The sequence below is a fragment of the Sus scrofa genome, chromosome 14 (genome assembly GCF_054392235.1).
Source record: "Sus scrofa isolate SSC_HxYL_T2T_F1_AM1 chromosome 14, Sscrofa_HxYL_maternal_Yorkshire_Landrace_v2.0, whole genome shotgun sequence".
Classification (NCBI taxonomy): domain Eukaryota; kingdom Metazoa; phylum Chordata; class Mammalia; order Artiodactyla; family Suidae; genus Sus; species Sus scrofa.
In genome coordinates this window covers 86,806,491-86,827,687 of record NC_139396.1, presented here as the reverse complement: position 1 = coordinate 86,827,687, position 21,197 = coordinate 86,806,491, and positions in this window count along the sequence as shown.

Sequence of the window (21,197 nt, the reverse complement as noted above, 5' to 3'; positions counted from 1 at the left end):
ACAACACAGTGAAATGATTTTGATAATCACAATGTCTACTTACTATCTGTCCCCAAAAGTATTACCATATAATGGGTCATATTCCTTAGGCTGCATATTTCATCCCCCTTACTTATTCCTAACTGCAACTTTGTATCTCTTAATCCCCATTAGTCTACTTTGCCTATCCCTTCAACTCTTCTCCACTCTGGAAACCACTAGGTTGTTCTCTGTATTTATAAGTTTCTTTCTGTTCTGTTGAATTTTTTCATTTGTTTTGTTTTTCAGATCCCATTTATAAGGGAGATCATAAGGCATTTGTCTTTTTCTGTCTGACATATTTCACTTAGAATAATGCCTTCTAGGTCCATTCATGTAGTTGCAAATGGCAAGGTTTCTTTCTTTTTATGGCAGCATAATATTCCTCTGTGTCTGTGTGTGTGTGTGTGTGTGTGTGTGTGTGTGTGTGTACCACATCTTACTTATTATTCATATATCAATGGACACTTAAGTTGTTTCCATATCTTGACTATTGTAAATAATGTTGCAATGAGCATACATCTCAAATCAGTGTCTCCATTTTTCTCAGATAAATAGCCAGAAGTGGAAATGCTGGATTATATAATAGCTATATTTTTAATTTTTTGAAGACCCCCCCATATAGTTTTCCACAGTGGCTTCACCAATTTACATTCCCACCAATAGTGCAGGACACTTCTCTTTTGATAACAGTCATTCTGATAGGTATGACATAATAGCTCATGGTAGTTTTGATTTGCATTTCTCTGATGATTAGGGATGTTGAACATCTTTCTATGCATCTGTTAGTAATCTGTCTTCTTTGAAAAAAAAAGTTTCTTCAGGTCCTCTGCCCATTTGTCAATTAGATTTTTTTTGATACTGATATAAGTTCTTTATATATTTTGGATATTAGCCACTTATTTGACATATCATTTGCAAATATCCTCTGTCATTCATTAGACTGCTTTCTCATTTTGTTGATAGTTCCTTCACTGTGCAAAAGCTTTTCTTTTCTTTTTTTTTTTTAGTTTGAGGTAGTTCCATTTATTTTTTTGCTTTTTGCCCTTGCCTAAGGAAACATATCCAAATAAATATTGCTAAGACCTAGGTAAAGAGTGTACTGCCCATGTTTTCTTCTTGGGGCTTTATGTATCAGATTTTACATTTAAGTCTAATTCATTTTGAGGGTTTTTTTTTGTATATGGTATAATAAAGCTGTGTAGTATAATTATTTTTCCACACCATTTATTAAAGCTATGTCTTTTCCCCACTGTATTTTCTTGCCTCTCTATTTTCTTATTTATTTCTGGCCTCTCTCTATTCTCTCCATTGATCTTTGTGTCTGTTTTCATGTCAGGTCCATCCTGTTTTAACTACTGTAACTTTATAGTATAGTTTGAAATCAGAGAGTGTGATTCCTCTATCTATGTTTTTCTTTCTCAAGATTACTATGGCTCTTCAGGGTCTTTTGTGGTTTCATACAAACTTTAGGATTATTTGTTCCAGTTCTATGAAAAAAAAAATGCCATGAGTATTTTGACCAGGGTTGCATTGAATTTGTAGATTGCTTTAGGTAGTAAGGACATTTCAGCAATATTAATTCTTCCAATCTATGAGCATAGTATACTTTCCATCTATCTGTGTCATCTCAATTTCTTTTATTAATGTCATAAAGTTTTCAGCATATAGTTCTTTTATGTCCTTGGTTAAATTTATTCCTAGGTATTTTATTCTTTTTGTTATAATTATAACTGAAATTGTTTTCTGAATTTCTCTTTTTCATAGTTTTCTGTTAATATATATAAATACTAATAATAAAACATGGTCTCTAAAACAGCCTTTACCCAAGGCGGGGGCAGGAGTGGGATGCATGGGGAATCTGGTGTTGGTAGATGAAAATTATTCCATTCAGAATGGATAAACAATGAGGTCCTACTGTACAGCACAGGGAACTATATCCAACCCCTTTGGGATAAAACATAATAAAAAATAGTATGAGAAAAAGAATGTGTATATATATGTATGACTGGGTCACTACGCTGTACAGCAGAAACTGGCACAACACTGTAAATCAACTATAAAAAAGGAGAAAGAGAAAAGAAAAGAAAAGAAAAGAAAAGAAAAGAAAAGAAAAGACTTTTACCAAAACAATCCAGAAATGTGGACTTATCGATTAATCCAAAACTGTCAAACTGATTTTGCAAAGGAAACTGACATTGCCTATGAAGTAGATTACTGCAGTATTGCCTTATGTGCAAGTTCAGGTTAAATGCCATTAAGAGCTATGAACAGAAGGGAGGGAGGACAGAATCAAGAATCAGTTATTTCATGATCTTTTTCTTTCTCCAAGACATCTTCCCACAAAGTGATGTTTATTCAGTTATATTTGATTCACTGTATTTATTAGAGCTGATGCATGTCATATGTTTATCAATTTCATAACATTTTTGGCTAAATAGCATCCATTGAATTAGAAAGCTTGTAATTAGCTCAGAGGAGAAAAAAAGGTATTTTTTCAGATAGTGAGAAAATCAAGAGTTTTTTTGTTTGTTTGTTTGTTTGTTTGACTGCACCTACAGCACACAAAAATTCTGGGGCTGGGGCCCAGGATCAAACCCACACCACAGATGCAACCTGAACCGCAGCAGTAACAGTGCCAGATCCTTAACCTGCTGAGCTACCAGGGAAACCCAAGAGCTTCCTTTTTTATATTAATTTGAATCACAGTCCTTGAATTAGAATGTTTAAGAAACACTGCTTTTTAAATTGTCTTTAAGTCCAATAAACACTGACTTCAAGTTAACATCCTCTGCACTGGCAAGAAATTCAAGTTCAAAAATTAGAATCCTCTCCTCTTCCCCTTTTCCTTCTGGCTCTCCTTCCAAAAGTTGCCTCCAAATAGTGTAGTTCTAGGAAAGTGGGACCTCTAGTATTCTATCCCAACCTCCACTGGGCACCATGTGTGTCCTCCAGCCAAGCCCACAGCTGCGCCTTGAAGGCCAGCTGCTTACTATTTCCAGGATTCTCTGCCAGGACAAAAACGACATGTTGCCCCCATGCAGCTGTCCCTCTGCAGTTTTGCCATTTCTTTTCAGCATTTCCACTCTTCTGGTTACCCATTATTGCATAAAAACTGCCTCAGAACAATGGCTTGAAGCCATAACAACCATTTATATTGCTCTGGGGAGTAACTAGGCTCAGCTAGGTGGTTCTTACTCAGTGTCTGTCATGAAGTTGCATCTGACAGCAGTGGGGGCTAATGTCATCTTGAAGGCTTCTTACTTACATATGTGGGACCTGGAAGGGGACTATACAAAAAGCTGGGAGCCAGAATAGCTGGAGTTTTTCAGGCATTTCTCCTTTTCACTGTGGTCTCTCTCTACATGGTCTTTCCACGTGGTCTCCTCACAGTAGTCAAGCTTCCAACATGGTTGGCGAAGGCTTCCAGAGGAGATATGCCAGCAGAAACCAGCAGGAGCAGCAAGGTTTCTTGCCTTAGAAGTCACCCAGGTTCACCTCCATCACATTCTGCTTCTTGAAGCAGTCATGAATGCCAGCCCAGTTTCCAGGGCAGAGTGTCAAAGGATTTGCACTTATAAAAGGCTTCGTTTTAAAGCCATGGAGCTCCCAGCATGGCTCAGAGGAAATGAATCTGACCATCATCCATGTGGGCACAGATTCAATCCCTGGCCTTGCTCAGCGGGTTAAGGATCCAGTGTGGCCGTGAGCTGTGGTGTAGGTCCCAGACACAGCTTGGATCCTGCATTGCTGTGGTTGTGGTGTAGGCAGGCAGCTATAGCTCTGATACCACCCCTAGCCTGGGAACTTCTATGTGCCATGGTTGAGGCCCTAAAAAGAAAAGAAAAAAAGGCCACAGGGAGTGTTAGGGACAGGGGCAACTTGTCCAGAAGAGGTAGCTGCTATTCTGCTTTAGCCAGTTGTTGTCATGAAGGATATTTTACCAGCTGGGCTAGGTTTTTTAGAAAAGTCAGAAATCTCAATTTTTATGAAAAATGCCAGCTATTAATTTTGCTCGCTATTAATTCAAATGCCTTCAAAACCACATTTGGGCTAAGCCAAATATGTCATCATCCATATGTAGGCTTTGAGATGTTTGTTTTTCACTTCTGTCTTTGGATTTCAAGATAGGTAGGAAGAAAAGTTGATTTGAGGCTACTTCTAAATTTCTGCTCCTTCAAAATACCCAAGTCAAGGAAGTATGAAAGAATCTATCTCCATAAGAGTAATGATGAAGTGAGAAAATATATAGGAAGAAAAATACAAATTGACATTTCAATAAAGTACCCTGTCTCACAGTGTGTACAGCAGGGATCAGCAAACTATGGCCCACTGGCTGTATCTGGACTGCTGCCTGGTTTTGTAAATAAAGTTTTATTGGAACAGAACCACACTTACTAGTTGTTGCTGGCTTCTCTCATGCTATACTGCAGAAGTTGAGTAGTTGCCACAGCCTGTCTGGCCCACCAAGACTGAAATATTTATTACCTGGCCCCTTTATAGAAAAACTTTGCTGACTCCTACACTATCACTGAGGCTGGGAATCATAGTAATTTGAAACTAAAGGCTCTTAAATCCATTTGTTAACTTTGGGACTACTGTGTGGATATTTCCATTTTAAGGAAAAGGCAGTGGTTTCTCTAATTTTCTCGTAGCAATTAAGTTTCCCTGTTAAGCTTGGTCTGTAATTAGCTGGTATAATAAACCTTGACTGCTTTCCCTGTGACATGATAGTTAAAGCCTATAACTCAGCAGTTTTATTCTAGTCAAGAGGAAGGATAAAATATACTTTAGGCTATGTTTTCCATCTTTTTCCATGGCAGCTTTATTTAAAACTCAATGACAGCATGTCACTTTAGAACACGACTCTACCCTGTCAGGAGCAGAAAGCTTAGAATGAGGATAAAACTCCCAAGTCTTCAGGCGTGTTTCAAAAGATTCCTAAATATTTTCTAAGAAAAATAAATTGATATTTTTAAGTAAAAATATTAATTTCCTTCCTTACACTTATTTACAAAAACAAAAAGTCTACCAGTACTTAATATGGTAGAAAGAGTTATTGACAAATGGGAGCTGGTTTTCTCCCAAGTGTACAATTCAGAAAGAAGTTAATAAATTGGTGAGGTCTATAAACACTATAAATTTCTGTCCCCAAACATCATTCTTGTGGTAGTTTTTACTTGGATCCTATGCTTCACTAACTATACAACAAAGTGAAATAAAATGACTTTGGGACTTCCTGTTCAAGACCAAGACAGCATAATACACTTCTCCTTATTCCTCCCACTATGTACAGCTAAAAATCCTGCACATTATAGAGAAAGCAAACATAACTAGATGTTGAAAGTTGAAGGGAAAAGGTGGACCAGCTAGGAACCCTGACCCAAGGAATGACATGGTGGTTGTTATTGGAAGCCTAGACCTCCACAGCCACCTGGTGGTAACAGGCAAGACTCCCCCGCCCCTTCACCTGCAGGTTTGGTGTCAAAGGAGGTCTACTAAAACAGAAGATTTAAGTAACATCCATATTTCATATCATAATACTTAAAGTGTCCGTGATACAACTGAAACTCAGTCATCTTACCAAGAACAAGGAAATTCTAAACTTGGACAAGAAAAGACCATCGACAGATGCCAACACTAGTGCAATAGGGATGCAAAGATTATCCATAAGAATTTTAAACTAATCATCACAAAAATGTTTCAATAAGCAATTACAATCACACTCAAATTAAAAAATAGAAAGTTTCAGCAAAGAAAGAGAAAATATAAAGAAGAATCAAATGAACACTTCCAAACTATACATTAGCCAAAATAGAAAAATCAATGCATGAGCTCAATAGCAGAATAAAGAATAGAGAAGGCAAAAACAAAAACAAATAAACAAAAAAACCCAGTGACTTTGAAGACAGAATAATAGAAATGACCCAATCTGAAGAACAGAGAAAACTCAAGACTGAAGAAAAATGAACCAGTCCTGAAGGAACTGTGGAACTGTAGCAAAAGATCTCACATTCATGTCAATGGCAGTCCCAGGAGAGGAAAGAGAGCATGGAGCTAAAAAAGTATTCCCAAATTTGGTGAAAGACATACATCCACAGATCCAAGAAACAGAGTGATCCTTTAAGAGAATAAACCTAAAGAAGTCCATTCCAAGATGCAGCATAAGCAATCTCAGAAAAACAAACAAACAAACAAACAAATCTTGAGGTTAACACAACGAAAAAGACAACTTACCTCCAGGATTAAGACAATTCAAATACTATGGATTTCAAATCAGAAACCATGGAGGCCATAAGGAAGCAACACATTTTTCATGTGCTAAAAAAGAGCTGGCAACCCTAAATTCTATGTTCAGCAAAATTACATTTCAGAAATAAAGGGGAAACAAAGACATTTTCAGATGAAGCAAAACTGAATTTGCCACCAGTAGATATCCCTATATGGGAGGTCTTGAAACAAAAAGGAAATGATGAAAGAAGGAATTTTGGAAGTTCTGGAAGGAATAAATAAAAGAACAAAAATATGAGTAAATACAATACATTCTTCTCTTGAGTTTTCTAAATTTGACAGTTGAAGTCAAAAGTTTAACATGTGTGATTTGATTCTTAACATATGTAGAATAAATATGTAAGATAATTATACTATGAACACAGGGGGTAAAGGACTTCAAGGGAGGTAATATTTGTATACTTCACTCAAACTGCTCTGTATTCTGGTAGTGGTGGTTACAGTGATTTACACATATGATAAAATGGCATAGAACTATCTGATATAATATATGTATATATGTGTGTGTGTGTGTATATATGTGTGTGTATGTATATGTGTGTGTGTGTGTGCGTGTATGTGTGTGTATAACACAAGAAATAACAAGACCGGGCAAAGATGTAGAGAAAAGGGTACATTTATATGCTATTAGTGAAAATACAAATTGGCACAGCCACTATGGAAAACAGTATGAAAATTCTTAAAAAAATTAAAAATAGAAATACCATAAGATCCAGTAATCTCACTTCTGGGTATGTATACAAAGGAAATGAAATCACTATCTCAGAGAGATATCTACACCTCCATGTTCAGTGCACTATTATTCACAATTGTCATGATACAGAGACAACCAAAGTATCTGTGAAAGGATGAATAAAGGGGAATGTAATACACACACACACACACACACACACACACACACACACACACACATATATAATGGAATACTACTTAACCATAATAAAGAAGGAAATCTTACCATTGCAACAACATGGATGACCTTGAGAGCATTATGTTAAGTGAAATAAATCAGACAAAGAGAAATGTCAAGTAGTACTGCTTGTATATAGCATCTAGAAATGATGAACCTGTGGAAACAGAGTACACTGGGGGTTGCCAAGGCATGAAGGGTCGGAGAAATGGCAAGATGCTGGTCAAAGGATAAAAACTTCCAGTTATGAGTAAGTTCTGGGGATCTAATGCATGACTACATTAACACTTTACACTGTGTACATAGAAATCGTAAAAATGGGAGATCTTAAATATTCTCATCACACACCCACACACAAGGTAACTATGTGAGATGACAGATGTGTTAACTAACCTTATTTTAATATTTCACAATATATACATACATCAAATCATAACCCTGAATACCTTAAATTTACACAGTGTTATATGCCAATTATAGCCGAATGAAGCTGGGGGTGAGGGGAGAACTACACACACATATTGTACCAACATCAGCATAAATCTCCTACTTTTGCTATTGTACTATACTTATATAAGTTGTAATCATTGGAGTGTGAGGGTACTTGGGATCCCTCTGTACTATTTTTGCAAGTTTCTGTGTTATCTTTTGCAAGAACTATGGCAATAGCTTTCTAACTGATCTCCCTGTTCCAATTCACTCTTCTTCAATCTTTCTAAGGCATACTCTGGTTCTGTCTCTTGAATATTGCCCAGATGAAGTGCCATCTCCTCAGTTTCTCTGGTCTCTTCATAAGAATGCAAGTCACAGATTTTATAGGGTATCAGTTATCTGGCATTTGGTAAATTAAATTGCATTCCTGTCTTCCTATTATGAAATTATTTGGATAAAAATCTTCTCTACCAGGTCAGTTTCCAGAGGGTAAAAATCTTATCTTACGTATCTTTATCACCATAGTGACAATAATTGTGGTACACCCAGAAAGAGCACAAGGTATTTGTTGAATGAACACAGGATCAATATATTTTATTGGATGTGCCATAGGAAGGGAGGAAAATTATAGACAGTCCCTCCCTTCTTTGGATGAGCTTGATTGATACTTTATCATCAAAATTATAAGATTTAAAACTGTTTTAAAAATGTACATATTGGATATGGTTTGGTAAAGTCAGGGGGCCAGAAGAGGAAATGAGAATGAGGATTGAAAGAAATGTATTATTATTTCAAAAAAATAAAATGACTCTATATAGATACAAAGTTTATTATTATTTCAAAAAATAAAAATGACTCTATATAGATACAAAGTTTTCAAAATGACTCTATGTAGATACAAAGTTTCTGCCTGATATGATGAAAGGATCCTGGAAATAGTGATGATGGTTGTTATGACACAGAAGATGTAAACACCACTGTGGGTTGTACACACCACTGAATTGTATACTTAAAATGGTTAAAATAATGTTTCATGTTATGTTATATAAATTTTACCTCTACAAAAAAAATGACTCTAGAAAGACTCTCTTTTCCTAGGATTATTGGACTCAATCTTTTAGAAACCAGGAAATCGATCTAGGGCAGGGACAAGGAATGCTGCCGATTGCTTAACATGGAAATTGGTTCCGTTTCTCTGTACGTTTTACTCTCAGAATTTAGCATTTTAAGTGGATTTATTTTTTAGATGAAACACCAGAAAGTAAACATTCCCATTCACTTCTCCCTCCTCCTCACTGCCCCCCCCCAAAAAAAAGCTGTTTGGTGCCATCTGGTGATGAGGTAAAGAGACTGGATTTCCAGAGGGATTAGTCTAGGCTGTTTAATGTAGGAAGTTAGCACAGAGATTTCTAACCTGCACTGACAAATGGCTCTGGGCTATGTTCAAATTCTACAAATAGATGAAGCCCTTTTTCTTCCTAGGAATAAAATTGACCTGTCAAGCCCTAAAAATAGATTGCTAATCACCTGGCCTATTTTCCTTCCATTATTTGAAAAGAAAAGAAAAAAAAAAAAAAAAAACTTTTTTGGCCAGACCTCAGTCATTCTTATCCACATAATTAAGAAATGACACATACAATTTTAATAGGAGATTTTTCTATCTCCTTTAAACATATTTAGGATTTCTTGTAGTAAAAAAAAAAAAGTAAAATTGCAAAAGGAAATAAATATCTTAGCAAATTAAGAACCAGAAAAGTTGGACCGCATCAGGCAACTCAAAGTTCTTTCTTAAATCCTGCATGTTGCAATTCTGCCAATAAATAGAAGTTTTAAGTGGGGAGAAAATGTGATATTATTTGAACTTTCATAACAAATATTGTTGAGTTTCTTGAAGAGAGTCCTTGGAAGTCCTTGTTACTGATGATTTTTTTGTATATAGTAGTGTGTATATGTCAATCCCAACCTCCCCATCCATCCCTTCCCCATCCATCCCTTCACTTTCAGTAACACTAAGTTTGGTTTTGAAATCTTTTGAGCCTGGGGGAATCTACTCAATCCTGTGATAGCCTATATGGGGAAAGACTCTGAAAAAGGATGGATATATATATAACATAACATATATATATATGTTTTTGTATGGGTAACTCACTTTGCTGTACACCTGAAACTAACACATTATCAGTCACCTATATTCCAATAAAATTTAATTTAAAAAGTAAATAGGAGTTCCCATCGTGGCACAGTGGAAATGAATCTGACTAGGAGTCATGAGGTTGCGGGTTCCATCCCTGGCCTTGCTCAGTGGGTTAAGGATTCAGCATTGCCATGAGGTCGCAGAGTGGCTCGGATCTCATGCTGCTGTGGCTATGGCAGCTGATTCGACCCCTAGCCTGGGAACCTCCATATGCTGAGGGTGCAGTCCTAAAAAAATATATATACATATATGTGTGTGTGTGTGTGTGTGTGTGTGTGTGTATGTATATAATAAATAAATAAATAAATAAAAATTTAAATAAAACAAGAAAAAAGAGTCCTTGGAAAATATAATCAAGCACTTCATTTTCCTATAGTTCTTAGCCTTCCAGATGTTCTAATACCATAGCAGAAATATTAGCCTCCTCAAGGAACCTCATTTTTCAGTGGCAGCCAAAGCAACAGGTATCTCGAAGCCCTTTAGATAAGAGACGTTCTCCTACATCCCTACTGTTTGATTTTCTTCATGTAATTCATTTTCCTATCAAGTCAAAGTCTTCACAGTTCTCTGGGCACAATGTCTAGGAGAGCTGAGCAACATTTATATTGCCTTTGATCAAAAAGACACCAAACAACAGCAAGAGCTCTTCCATTTTATTTATATCCCTTGTTGCTCCAGAATGTATTTAAGGTAGTTGTCGGCATCATAGGACCTGCCATTTATGAAATACTTCACTCACTATGTTTCAGTGACCAACTGGGCCTTTTTAATTTGGAGGGTAAGAGCACAGAGTCTGGAGCCACACAGACCAAGTTCAAATCCCAGTTCCACCCCTTACTAGCTCTGTGACCTCCCATATGGTCCTTCTCCTTTCTTAGCCTCTCCTTCTGGAAAATAAGGGGAATTCTGGTTCCCCTCTCTCAGGGTTATGATAAGTTCCCTGAGCTACTGCATACATTCTGATACAAGGCCTAACATGTAGAAGGCCCTCGGTAAAGGCAATTTTTAATTTAGAAAGTACTCAGTCAAGGGGATCACTAACTTAATCTTTATCGCTTCAAAACATAGACTGTTCTTCAGTAAGAGAGACTAAGCGCTTTGCCCTAAACAGGCAGGGATGAGATCCACGGTTGTCTGCCCACCAAGCCCATGATTCTTTCCTCTCACCTATGACTCTATTTATTCCGTTAATTTTATTGCAGTAGCAGCACTCATAAAAACCACAGTATTGGGGGTGCAAGAACAACCCTCACATGGGCTCCTTAGCTCTCCCTGAGCTTTCTTTTCCAGAAATGCTCTCCTTCTTCCCCTGTCTGTGGGGAAGCCAAGATTCTGAGGGCTGGCTGGATCACAAAAGTGCCCCACCTGGGGTGAGTCTGGCCAAGCCAAGGGAAAGCTGCAGGATTCAGGAAGGGGACCCAGGCCTCAAATGCCTACACCAATGCCTGATCTCAGTTAATTCTCAGACCACATCAGCCCAAAGAGGGACAGAATGGGGCCCCTGCATGGCCACTGGCCTGAGTAACACTCTATTTCCAAACTGGAGCTCCTTAGGCACACGCCAATGCTGGTGACAGCTTCAAACTGCTAGTGCCACTCAGGGTGCTTTATTACATGGTATCATACAACGATGACATGAGACAGATGACTGCTGCCACTGAAAGAACCCTGCCAAGCCTGGAAATTTGACTCATGTTCATCTTTCCTGTTCTTATCACTTTTTTAATTGAAATTATTTTTTTGGCGCATATGTTGTATATGTCATGTTTCACTTTTCCTTCATTTAGCTGGCCTGGGCAAAACATTTCTTTTCTTCCTCCTCCTCCTCCTCTTCCCCCTCTCTCTCCCCCTCCTCCTTTTTCCTTTTTTTTTATCATAATCATCATTATCATCATTTGGTTTTCCCATGCCTCCCTAAACTCATCACTTCTTGGAAGCTACTGTGAATAGTCCCTAAATCTTCCTTGAAAATAATTTTTCATTCAACAAAGATGGCAAATCCACCTCGGCCACTCTTACTGTTTACAGCAGGATGTCCGATTCTTTTTTTTTTTTTTTTAGGTGACACCTGTTGCCTGATAACAATGTACTTTCCCAGCTGTATGATTCTCCTCACTTGCCGCATGCTACCTGATTGAAAATCCCCACTTTAGTTTTATGGTTTTGGCTGTCACCTTTGTAAATTACAGAGCCAGCTTCATGAGACACCATGGCAGCTAGGAATTCATTTCAAACTGATATTTTTGGTGTGACCACATGTGGCCCTATTTGTTCACTGAAACCTGCAGGAAGGGGAATGTGAGCATTTGAAAATCTCACCAGGCTTTCATCTCTCGTGCTCGGCCATCCCTCTGCTGACATGGACCATTATTTTCCCCTCACTCACTCAGCCTCTCTGATTTGCTTTCTACAACCCCACACATTTCTCATCAGCTTGTTGTGAGCTCTGACACATCCCAAGTAAGTTATTTATTTTGACAGTTGTATGTGTAATGCATCTAATGTGGGATGAACCTAAGAGTCAGATAACCAGTTATTTTGGTCCTGGAAACAACTTCATTATCTTGTGAAATGTACTTTCAACACTCCATCCTAGCAAGTAATGAATGATATTGTGTAATACGTTTGTGGCAATTACATTTGGAAAACACAGACTCCCTCTAGTGCTATTGACAGAATGGGAGGTGAGACCCTTTTTCTTGTAGACATCCAGGGTTTCTGTGCAAGACCAGCAATACTGGGGGTAATGACCCATCCACTCCCACTGCCTGGCAGCCCCCCAGCAGCATGGACATGTCATTATCCGCACACACTTCAGACTCAGCCTTGCCTTGGAACTGAAAACCAATCCTGATCCCGGTTAGAGGAGTTTAGGGATTCTTAGACCAGGAGTCCCTCTACTCTTCATTGGTCAGACTTTGTTTGGATTGATTGTAGCTGTAAACCCTTAATCACATAACTGGACCATCCACATGCCCATGGCCATGACTTCTGTGTCCTCTTCCCGCGGCTGGTTCTACCTGACACTGAGCAGCATTTAGGTGTTCCCATGCACCCAGTTTCCAGATGCTAGCTCTTTCTTGTGGGTATATTGGTTATTTCTTGAGAGGACCCCTGAAGGCCCCTCCTTGTGGGAAACGCTGGCACAACCTGGCTTTTTCCTTTACCCCCAGGGCCCCTAAATATGGTTAGGCCCTCAGCTCCCATAACAGTCCACTCCTTAGACACCTCCTCTTCCATATAACCTGAGGGTTCCATGCAAGCTGACTGAAATCCTAGCCGCTATGCCCCATATCTGGGCTTTTTGCCACACCAGATGTTGCAGGTACCTCCTCCCTTCCTGGTTTCTCCATCTCTCACATCTGCTCTCTCTCTTTCACACCTTTCTCTATACACCTGTAACATCACACACAGCACCCTGCAAATAGGGCAGCATCACCCTGCCATTGTAGGATGAATTTCTTAGATACTTCTGACCACAGAGGCTTAACGTTTGGTGAATTCCTCAAGAGAGGAGAGAATTCGGTTCTCTCCAAAGGACAAGTTCCTCTCCCGGTCTCCAGCTTTCTTTCTATAGTTTAGGGGAAAAAGCCTGCTGAAATGGCCTCTCTGGGTAAGAACTGTGGTCAGGTGGCTGTCAGGGCTTCCCTAAATTTAGAATGTATTAGCACTCTGTGTCTTACTGTTCAGCTGTGGACGAATGTCAGCAATTCCAGGGGAAAAAGAAAAGATATCAAGTAGCCTCAACTAGCACTTAACACTTTCATTTTTCTGTTGTTGTTTTTTTGGCAGGGGTGGGGTTTTTTTTTTTGGTTTTTAGGGCCACACAAGCAGCATATGGAATTTCCCATGGTTGGAGCTGCAGCTGCCAGCCTACACCACAGCTACAGCAATGACAGATCCGAGCTGCATCTGCAACCTATACCACAGTTCACAGCAATGCGGGATATTTAACCCACTAAGCGAGGCCAGGGATTGAACCTACATCCTCACGGATACTAGTTGGATTAATTTCCACTGAGCCACAGTGGGAACTCCAACACTTTCATTTTATAATCATCACTTACTGAATGCTTATCAGATTCCAAAAATAGGTTATTTTGTTGAAACCCCACTATAATCCTAGGAGTGAGTGTTATTTCACCTGTTTTATAAATGAAGACACAGAGAGTCTTTGAGATTACCGAACTTGTCTTAGGTCAACTGGCTAATAAAGGATCTATTTTCATTAATTCTTTCAATATATATTTGAGTAAGTAATATGTTCCAGGAAATATTCAGGGTGCTAATGATACAACAGAAATGCAGTGTCATTTGTGCCTTCCCCCTTCATTAGGAACTGGTCAAAGGGAGAGATGTGTCTCCATCTCCATAACCCCAGTTACTACCACAATACAAACATAAGAGCTCAATAATCACTTGCATATTGAAACAGTCACTCTTCAATCATTCCCAGGATCATTCCCAACCAGTAACAACTTTGCTCTGCAGGGTAGACCTGGCAATGTCTAGAGACATTTTTGTCTGTCACGACTGGTATCTATTGGGCAGAAGCCAAGGATGCTACTAAACATCCTAAAATTCACAGGACACCCCTGGCGAATATGTACCCACACTCACAGTAAAGAATTACACAGACCCAAATGTCAATAGTGCTGAAAGTGAGAAGCCTTGTTCTATGTCCTAGCCCCTTCCATTCTATGGCCTGCTAGCCACCAGCTAATCCCCACTTTAGCCAGTTACATAGTTCTTACAATGGCTCCATTACCAGTTGTGTGGTAAAGACCAGCAAACCACAGTACCTTGATAATTACGTTCCCATTTGAACCACAACCAACCCAACCAATAAATGCAATCCTCTAGTGAACTTCCTTTACTGAAGCTGTGACTTTTCTATTTTCCTTGTGCTTTTATTTCTTGAAACTTGGTCATGGCCTTGACTAAACCATAATTTACGGATGTATTGAGTATATACCAATTGATATGACAGTGAAGCTTCTGAAACTCCTCCTTTTCTTGGAATTATTCCCAGTACACAAAGGTGGGCTCCCAGTGGCTGTACCCACCATTGGCCATAGCTGGCAGACATCTGAGCTGACCTGAGCCTTTCCTGGCATTTTCTATCTCGACTGGAGAAACAGTGGTCCAGTGGTCTCAGAAACTGAACTCAGAGGCTCCAGGAACTGCCTACGTATTGGTATTCCCAGAAGCTGGATTTTTAGCTTTTCTTCAGTTTTGTAAGCATCCCTATTCATTCCAGCCTCTGCACTTTTTGCTTAGCTAATCAAAATATATTCCCCCTGCTTGCCACCAAAACAACAGTAAGTAATATAAAACACAACAGTTAGAAAAGATCTAAAGAAATTTATAGGAAAAGCATTGGCATAATTAGACCAAAAGCTATTAAGAGAAAGTAAAAGACAGGGAGTTCCTTTCGTGGCTGAGCAGTTAATGAACTGGACTAGGATTCATAAGGATGCGGGTTTGATCCCCGGTCTCACTCAGTGGGTTAAGGATCTGGTGTTGCCATGAGCTGTGGTGTAGGTCACAGATGCGGTTTGGATCCTGTGTTGCTGTGGTGTAGGCTGGCAGCTACAGCTCTGATTCGACCTCTAGCCTTGGAACTTCCACATGCTGCAGGTATGGCCCTAAAAAGAAAAAAATAATAGAGACAGTAAAAGAAAACACTAAATTGGAAAGTAAGCAAATTATTTCTTTAGTTTGTTTCTTCCTTCTCCACATATACCACCCCCCACCCTAAGAAACACACATGATCTCCACCTTCTCTTCCTCCTCTTGAGTCCAATAATATGACAATACTCTGTTCTAGGTCAGCAGTGTTCAACACTGTTAGGGCACTATAATAAACATTATAGAGTGTTTTGTGAATGTCCATCTCCTATCTCCTCCTCCCAGGATATTCTGATTCAATAGTACTGGTGAAAAGGTCATCCATAATTTTCAAGAGCTGCACAAATGATTTTAACATGTAGCCAGGATGAAGAGTCATAAGAAGCTAGTATGTTTTGCAGAGTCATGAATTCTAATGACCTAATGAAATCAATGACTGTCCAGAAAAAATGCACATATATCTTTTACTCTATTTTTGATATTAGGAAATACACAAATGGTGTGAGGGCCATCCATGAATGCTTGGTTAATAACCCTGTTTCTATACACGGTTAGGCAATAAAATTTAATATTAAGGTAAATGTGGAGGGAGGGACAAATTAGGAGGTTGGGATTAACATATACACACTACTATATATAAAGAGATAAGTAACAAGGATCTACCTATAGCCCAAGGAAATTACTCAATAATATGTAAAAGCCTATAGGGGAAAAGAATCTGAAAGGAATGGATATATGTATATGTATAACTGATTCACTTTGCTGTATACCTGAAACTAATACAATATTTTAAGTCAACTGTACTCCAAAAAAGTTTAATAAAAGAATAAAAATAAAAGACATCCAAATAAATAAATAAAACATGGCCCCTGCCCTAGAGAGCTCACTTTAGCAAAAGTCACAGACAAGTAATTGGTTTGCTAATACAAAGCAAATATTTTTCTCACGCCCACTCAATATCTTTCATATTTCTTCTAACCATACTATAGTCTTCCAGATCTTTCTCTCATGATAAGAATAAATAACAGTTTTACCCATTTGAGGACTGACTATAGTTTAAACTACATCCAATTTTTCTGCTTAGGAATTGAGAGTGATTTATTGAGTCCTTTTTGTGTTTAATAATGTTTTGTAACTATGTATATATTTACTTGCTTATTTATCACTGGGTTACCATATAGGAATTGCCTATTAATTTCTAAGAGCTTGCTTTATAAGTATGCTTAGGTGTTACATTGGTATAAACGCCAGGAAGGTAGGGATTGTGGAGGAAACGCCTCAAGCAGCGCATCTGATAAATTCTTGCTAAGCCTGGATAAGTCTTCTGATTCTCAGTGCAAGCAATGGCTCCAAGGACACAGTCAGTGGTGACAAGCTAGGGACACTTAATGGCCCATAAACCTGCACATCTTGATGTAATGGAAACAGCACAGGATGAAAAGTCAGAGAACCTAGGTCCCAGGTCCAGCCCAGTTTTTCCCAGTTGCATGGATCTGAATGAGCTTCCTAACTGTTTTCACCATAAGGCAATGACAAAGATCACATCCTTAATGAGTAATCCTCAGCCTCAATGAGACTGAAAATAAATGAAAGAGTCTTTTATCAATTATCAATTACTCTACAAATAGTATTTTTGGAGGCAGCCTGTCATAAAGGAAAGAGGGTGGGCTTGAAGTTAGACAAACTTGGTTTCAAATCTGATGCCTGTCATTTGATAGCAGTCTGATCCTAGGAAAGTCACGTACCCTCTATAAGCTTTATTTTCCCTCTGTAAAATGGAATTGCTTGTGTTCTAGATTATTGTGAGCATTATATGTAAAATACTTAGCACAGTTTGTTTCCTAGTAGACACTCAAAATATATTAGTTCTGACTATAACTACTAATATTAATAACTAATATTGCTAATAGTAGTTCTTTAGTAGTTAAGATGGGTTTATACTAATCTGGTTATATTCTCTTATCTGACCTCTCAAGGACAGATGTCTCATGGAACATATGTACAAAGAATCATCAATTAGGTGAGCCCTTGGTCACCCTAAAATTGGCCACAGGAAATTTAACACCTATCCTGGCCTCATTAGTACAAGGATCAAATGATGTCCTTGACTTTGGAGTGACTTTGGTGAGGCCAAACATCCTCAAAACAAAAAATAAAGAAGAGGGGATAGGTTTTTGGCCTAATAAAGTCTGTTTCCTTGCAAAGAGGCCCACTTGAAGCCTAACTTAAAATAGTGATATTATGGGGGTTTTTTAATAAATAACTTTAAACAATTCTTAGGGCTTAAGTGGTCATAAAAACTCCATTTCAAAAATAATTGTATTTTTTTAACAGTGGCTTGCAGTTTTAGAGAGCTGCTCATCCTCTCCTCAAAAAGGGCTTAAAACACAATGTCAAAACATCTGTCAATTACCTTGGACACTGATGTCAATCCCTCAGGCAATGAAACTTCTAATATTCCATTAGAAAATAAAGATCACTGTGACATCTGACCGCTTGTATCTTAGAGTTGTTCCTGACCCGGCATTTTTGTAACAACCATGAATCCATGAGAAACATTGCTGAAGCAGAGCTCTGATGAGTTACTTAAGCAACCGTCCTTGGTGTTGCTAACCTTTCAGGACTGTGGGGCAAAAATATTTCTTGATCACCAACTGTATACTCAGCCAATGCAATCATCCTGGTAAAATAATAAAAAGATGTACATGGGCCATGGCTTGAAGTTTTTAGGGTTTAAGATTTAACTGAAATACAGCTAAATGAACTTCCTGAGACCTGACATATAAGGCTGGAATCCAAGGACCGTGTAAGGAGCTGTGAATTTATTTACAGACATCTAGGTTTACTTGAAAGCTCACTGAGTATCTCCTTTACTGAAAGCCTTATAATATTTACCTTTTAAGAAAGGAATGGTTTCATCACCTAAACGTGGTAGTAAGGTTGACCTTGATAGTAATGCCAGTCTTTCAGAGAGACAGAACAGGAAGATGCCCACTTTGATGAAGATAGAAATATCTACACACTTCCAAACATTTTTCTTAGCAACTCATTGTGCTTGATACGATAACCATTGAGTTATTTCCTTCAAACTCAACTTTTTCTACAAGATGACTGACCAACACAGAGCAACCCATTCATATGCATTATCCAACCCAAGAGATTCCTCTGCCTGTTATGTAGCAAAGAGTGAAAGTTCAGTGGAATTATTCATGGGACAGGCTAGAATTTTTAATGCTGCTTAGGAAGGGCAGATTTAAGCATTAAGTTTCAGGAGATCTTGAGGGCAGAGGAGCTTGGGGAACAGGCACTGAGGATAAGTCACACCTTCCTAACAGGTGGGCTGACACTGCTAGAGACATCACCTATCCAGGGCCAGATAATGGAAAGCATCTTTCTTCACAACTCTCCAATACACACTAACAATCAATCACAGAGATCTTTCCAGCTCAATGCAGATGAATCTTCAGAATCACAACTGTACAGCACAGGGCACTATATTCAGTCTCTTGGGATAGACCATGGTGGAAAGGGAATGAATGTATAAATGTATGACTTCACTACTTTGCTGTATAGCAGAAATGGGCACAACATTGTAAATCAACTATACTTTAAAAAATACAATTAAAAAAAAAAATCCCTTCTCCACCCACTTACCCAGGAGGCCACCCTAATCCATCTGAACTGATAAGAGAGGAGAAACCCAGTTGTCTTCTCTTTTTCCTTCACACTAGCTTTCTCAGGAAAAATAGTGTCTTTCCTTTTTGAAAAATACTCTCAGAAGAAAATGAAATAGAAATTGGAGGTTGTTTCCATCTTAAAGGACTTTGGTGAATGATTTGTTTTCAGGAATTTCTTCCTGGGATTTCTATCACTTTCCTCCCACCTTACCTCTCCTGTGTCCATTTTGGAGAAAAGCACCTCGTTTATCTTTAGAAGACAGTAATGCAGAAACTGTAACTGAGCAGATTTCCCCCTGAGGATCAAAATATTTGTGTTAAATGAAATGAGAAATCTGCTAAGTGGCAGCATGAATCCCCCAGGGAAGGATATTTTGTAATTTTGAAAAATTCCTACTGAAATTCTTCTCTTGCCAAGAAAAGAGGAATGATTTCTATTAAAATTACTTCATGTCTGAATTACTCTCTGCCCCTTGGGAACATATAACATTACAGCTTTTACATTCAGTAATTTAGAAGGACAGGGGACACCTTATTTGGAAGGCACACAGGCTTAACACAAAATGTTGGGTATTAAGTTATTTTCATCACAAAAGTCTCCTTTTGAAAATTTTGCATTTTAACCATTCAAATTAAAGCTCATATTCATAACTGGCTTCTGTGACTGGTTGTATAAGTATTTTTCACTTCCTACCCTTAGCCCACCATTCCCTGAAGCTGTAGAGAAAATTCTTTGACTTGTGTGTAAGAGCGCTATAAAAAACAGGAGAGATGGTATTACATTAATAAAGTAGTTTATGGTTTTGAAGCCAGTAAAATAAATAAATTTTTTTAAATATGTGTGCATATGAAGAGTTAGGCTTGGAGCAAAAGGCTTGGAAAGGACCAAGAGATGGACAACAGATATCAAGCCATGGACCAATTCTGATCAAGGATAACGGAGCTCACAACTCTGTGTTAAGAAAGTTTCTGAGGTCAAGTTCAGGTTAAGAAAAAGAAATCTCTTAAAAGATGAATTTTCTGCCATGATCCCAGGTAGCCAAACATAACTGTCACCTCTGGCATGTGTTAAATATTAACATACATATTCTCAAATTGGTAGTTGTTTTCTCTATTTTGTCTCATTTTCTATGGTAAATATATTTTGTTTTTGTAACAAGGTTAAAATATTTTAATATTTAATTGGAAAATTGACTTGACCATTTTCCCACTAACTGTCCCAAAGCTTAGGGAAATTAATTAACTTATCTTCTTTGTGCCCTGTTTAGAAAAATTCATGTGTGGGACTGATAGAAAGCCTTGTATGGCTTGTAAATTCCATTTCAATGTGTTACAAGTCAGTCATTCTTTGGATTATTAATTAATTATTAATTACCTGAGTTAGCCTGAGGCATATTCATAGGCTTTATCCAGGCAAAGTTCCTGATGTTATTGCTGTATGAATGGGCTTGGGCTAAATAGAAGCAGATGGAGTATGGCTGGAACAGCAAAGCTACAGGAATATGAATGTACTAGAACAAGACACAGACAGTTAAACTGATTCCTACAATGTTGGCTCATGTTCTGTGTCTCCTTCTCTCTCTCATTTCACACATACGTCCATCAAAGGGAGAAAAGAGGAACATTTATCTCATGTGTTGCTTTGAGTCCAAATAAACCAATGTTTTTGAAAAACAGACATACCAGTGCTGTTGTTAATGGTAGCAGCTGTAATATAATTTTTTGGCTGCACCCATGGCATGCACAAGTTCCTGGGCCAGGGATCAAACTCGCACCATAGCAGTGACCCAAACTGCAATGACAACAGCAGATCCTTAACCTACTGTGTCACAAGAGAACTCTGCAAAAATTCTTTTTTTTTTCTTTTTTTAGGGTCACACCCACAGCATATGTAGGTTCCCAGGCAAGGTGTTGAATCAGAACTGTAGCCACCATCCTACACCACAGCCACAGCAATGCCAGGACCGAGCCACATCTGCAACCTACACCACAGCTCACAGCAACACCAAATCCTTAACCCCCTGAGTGAGGCCAGGAATCAAAC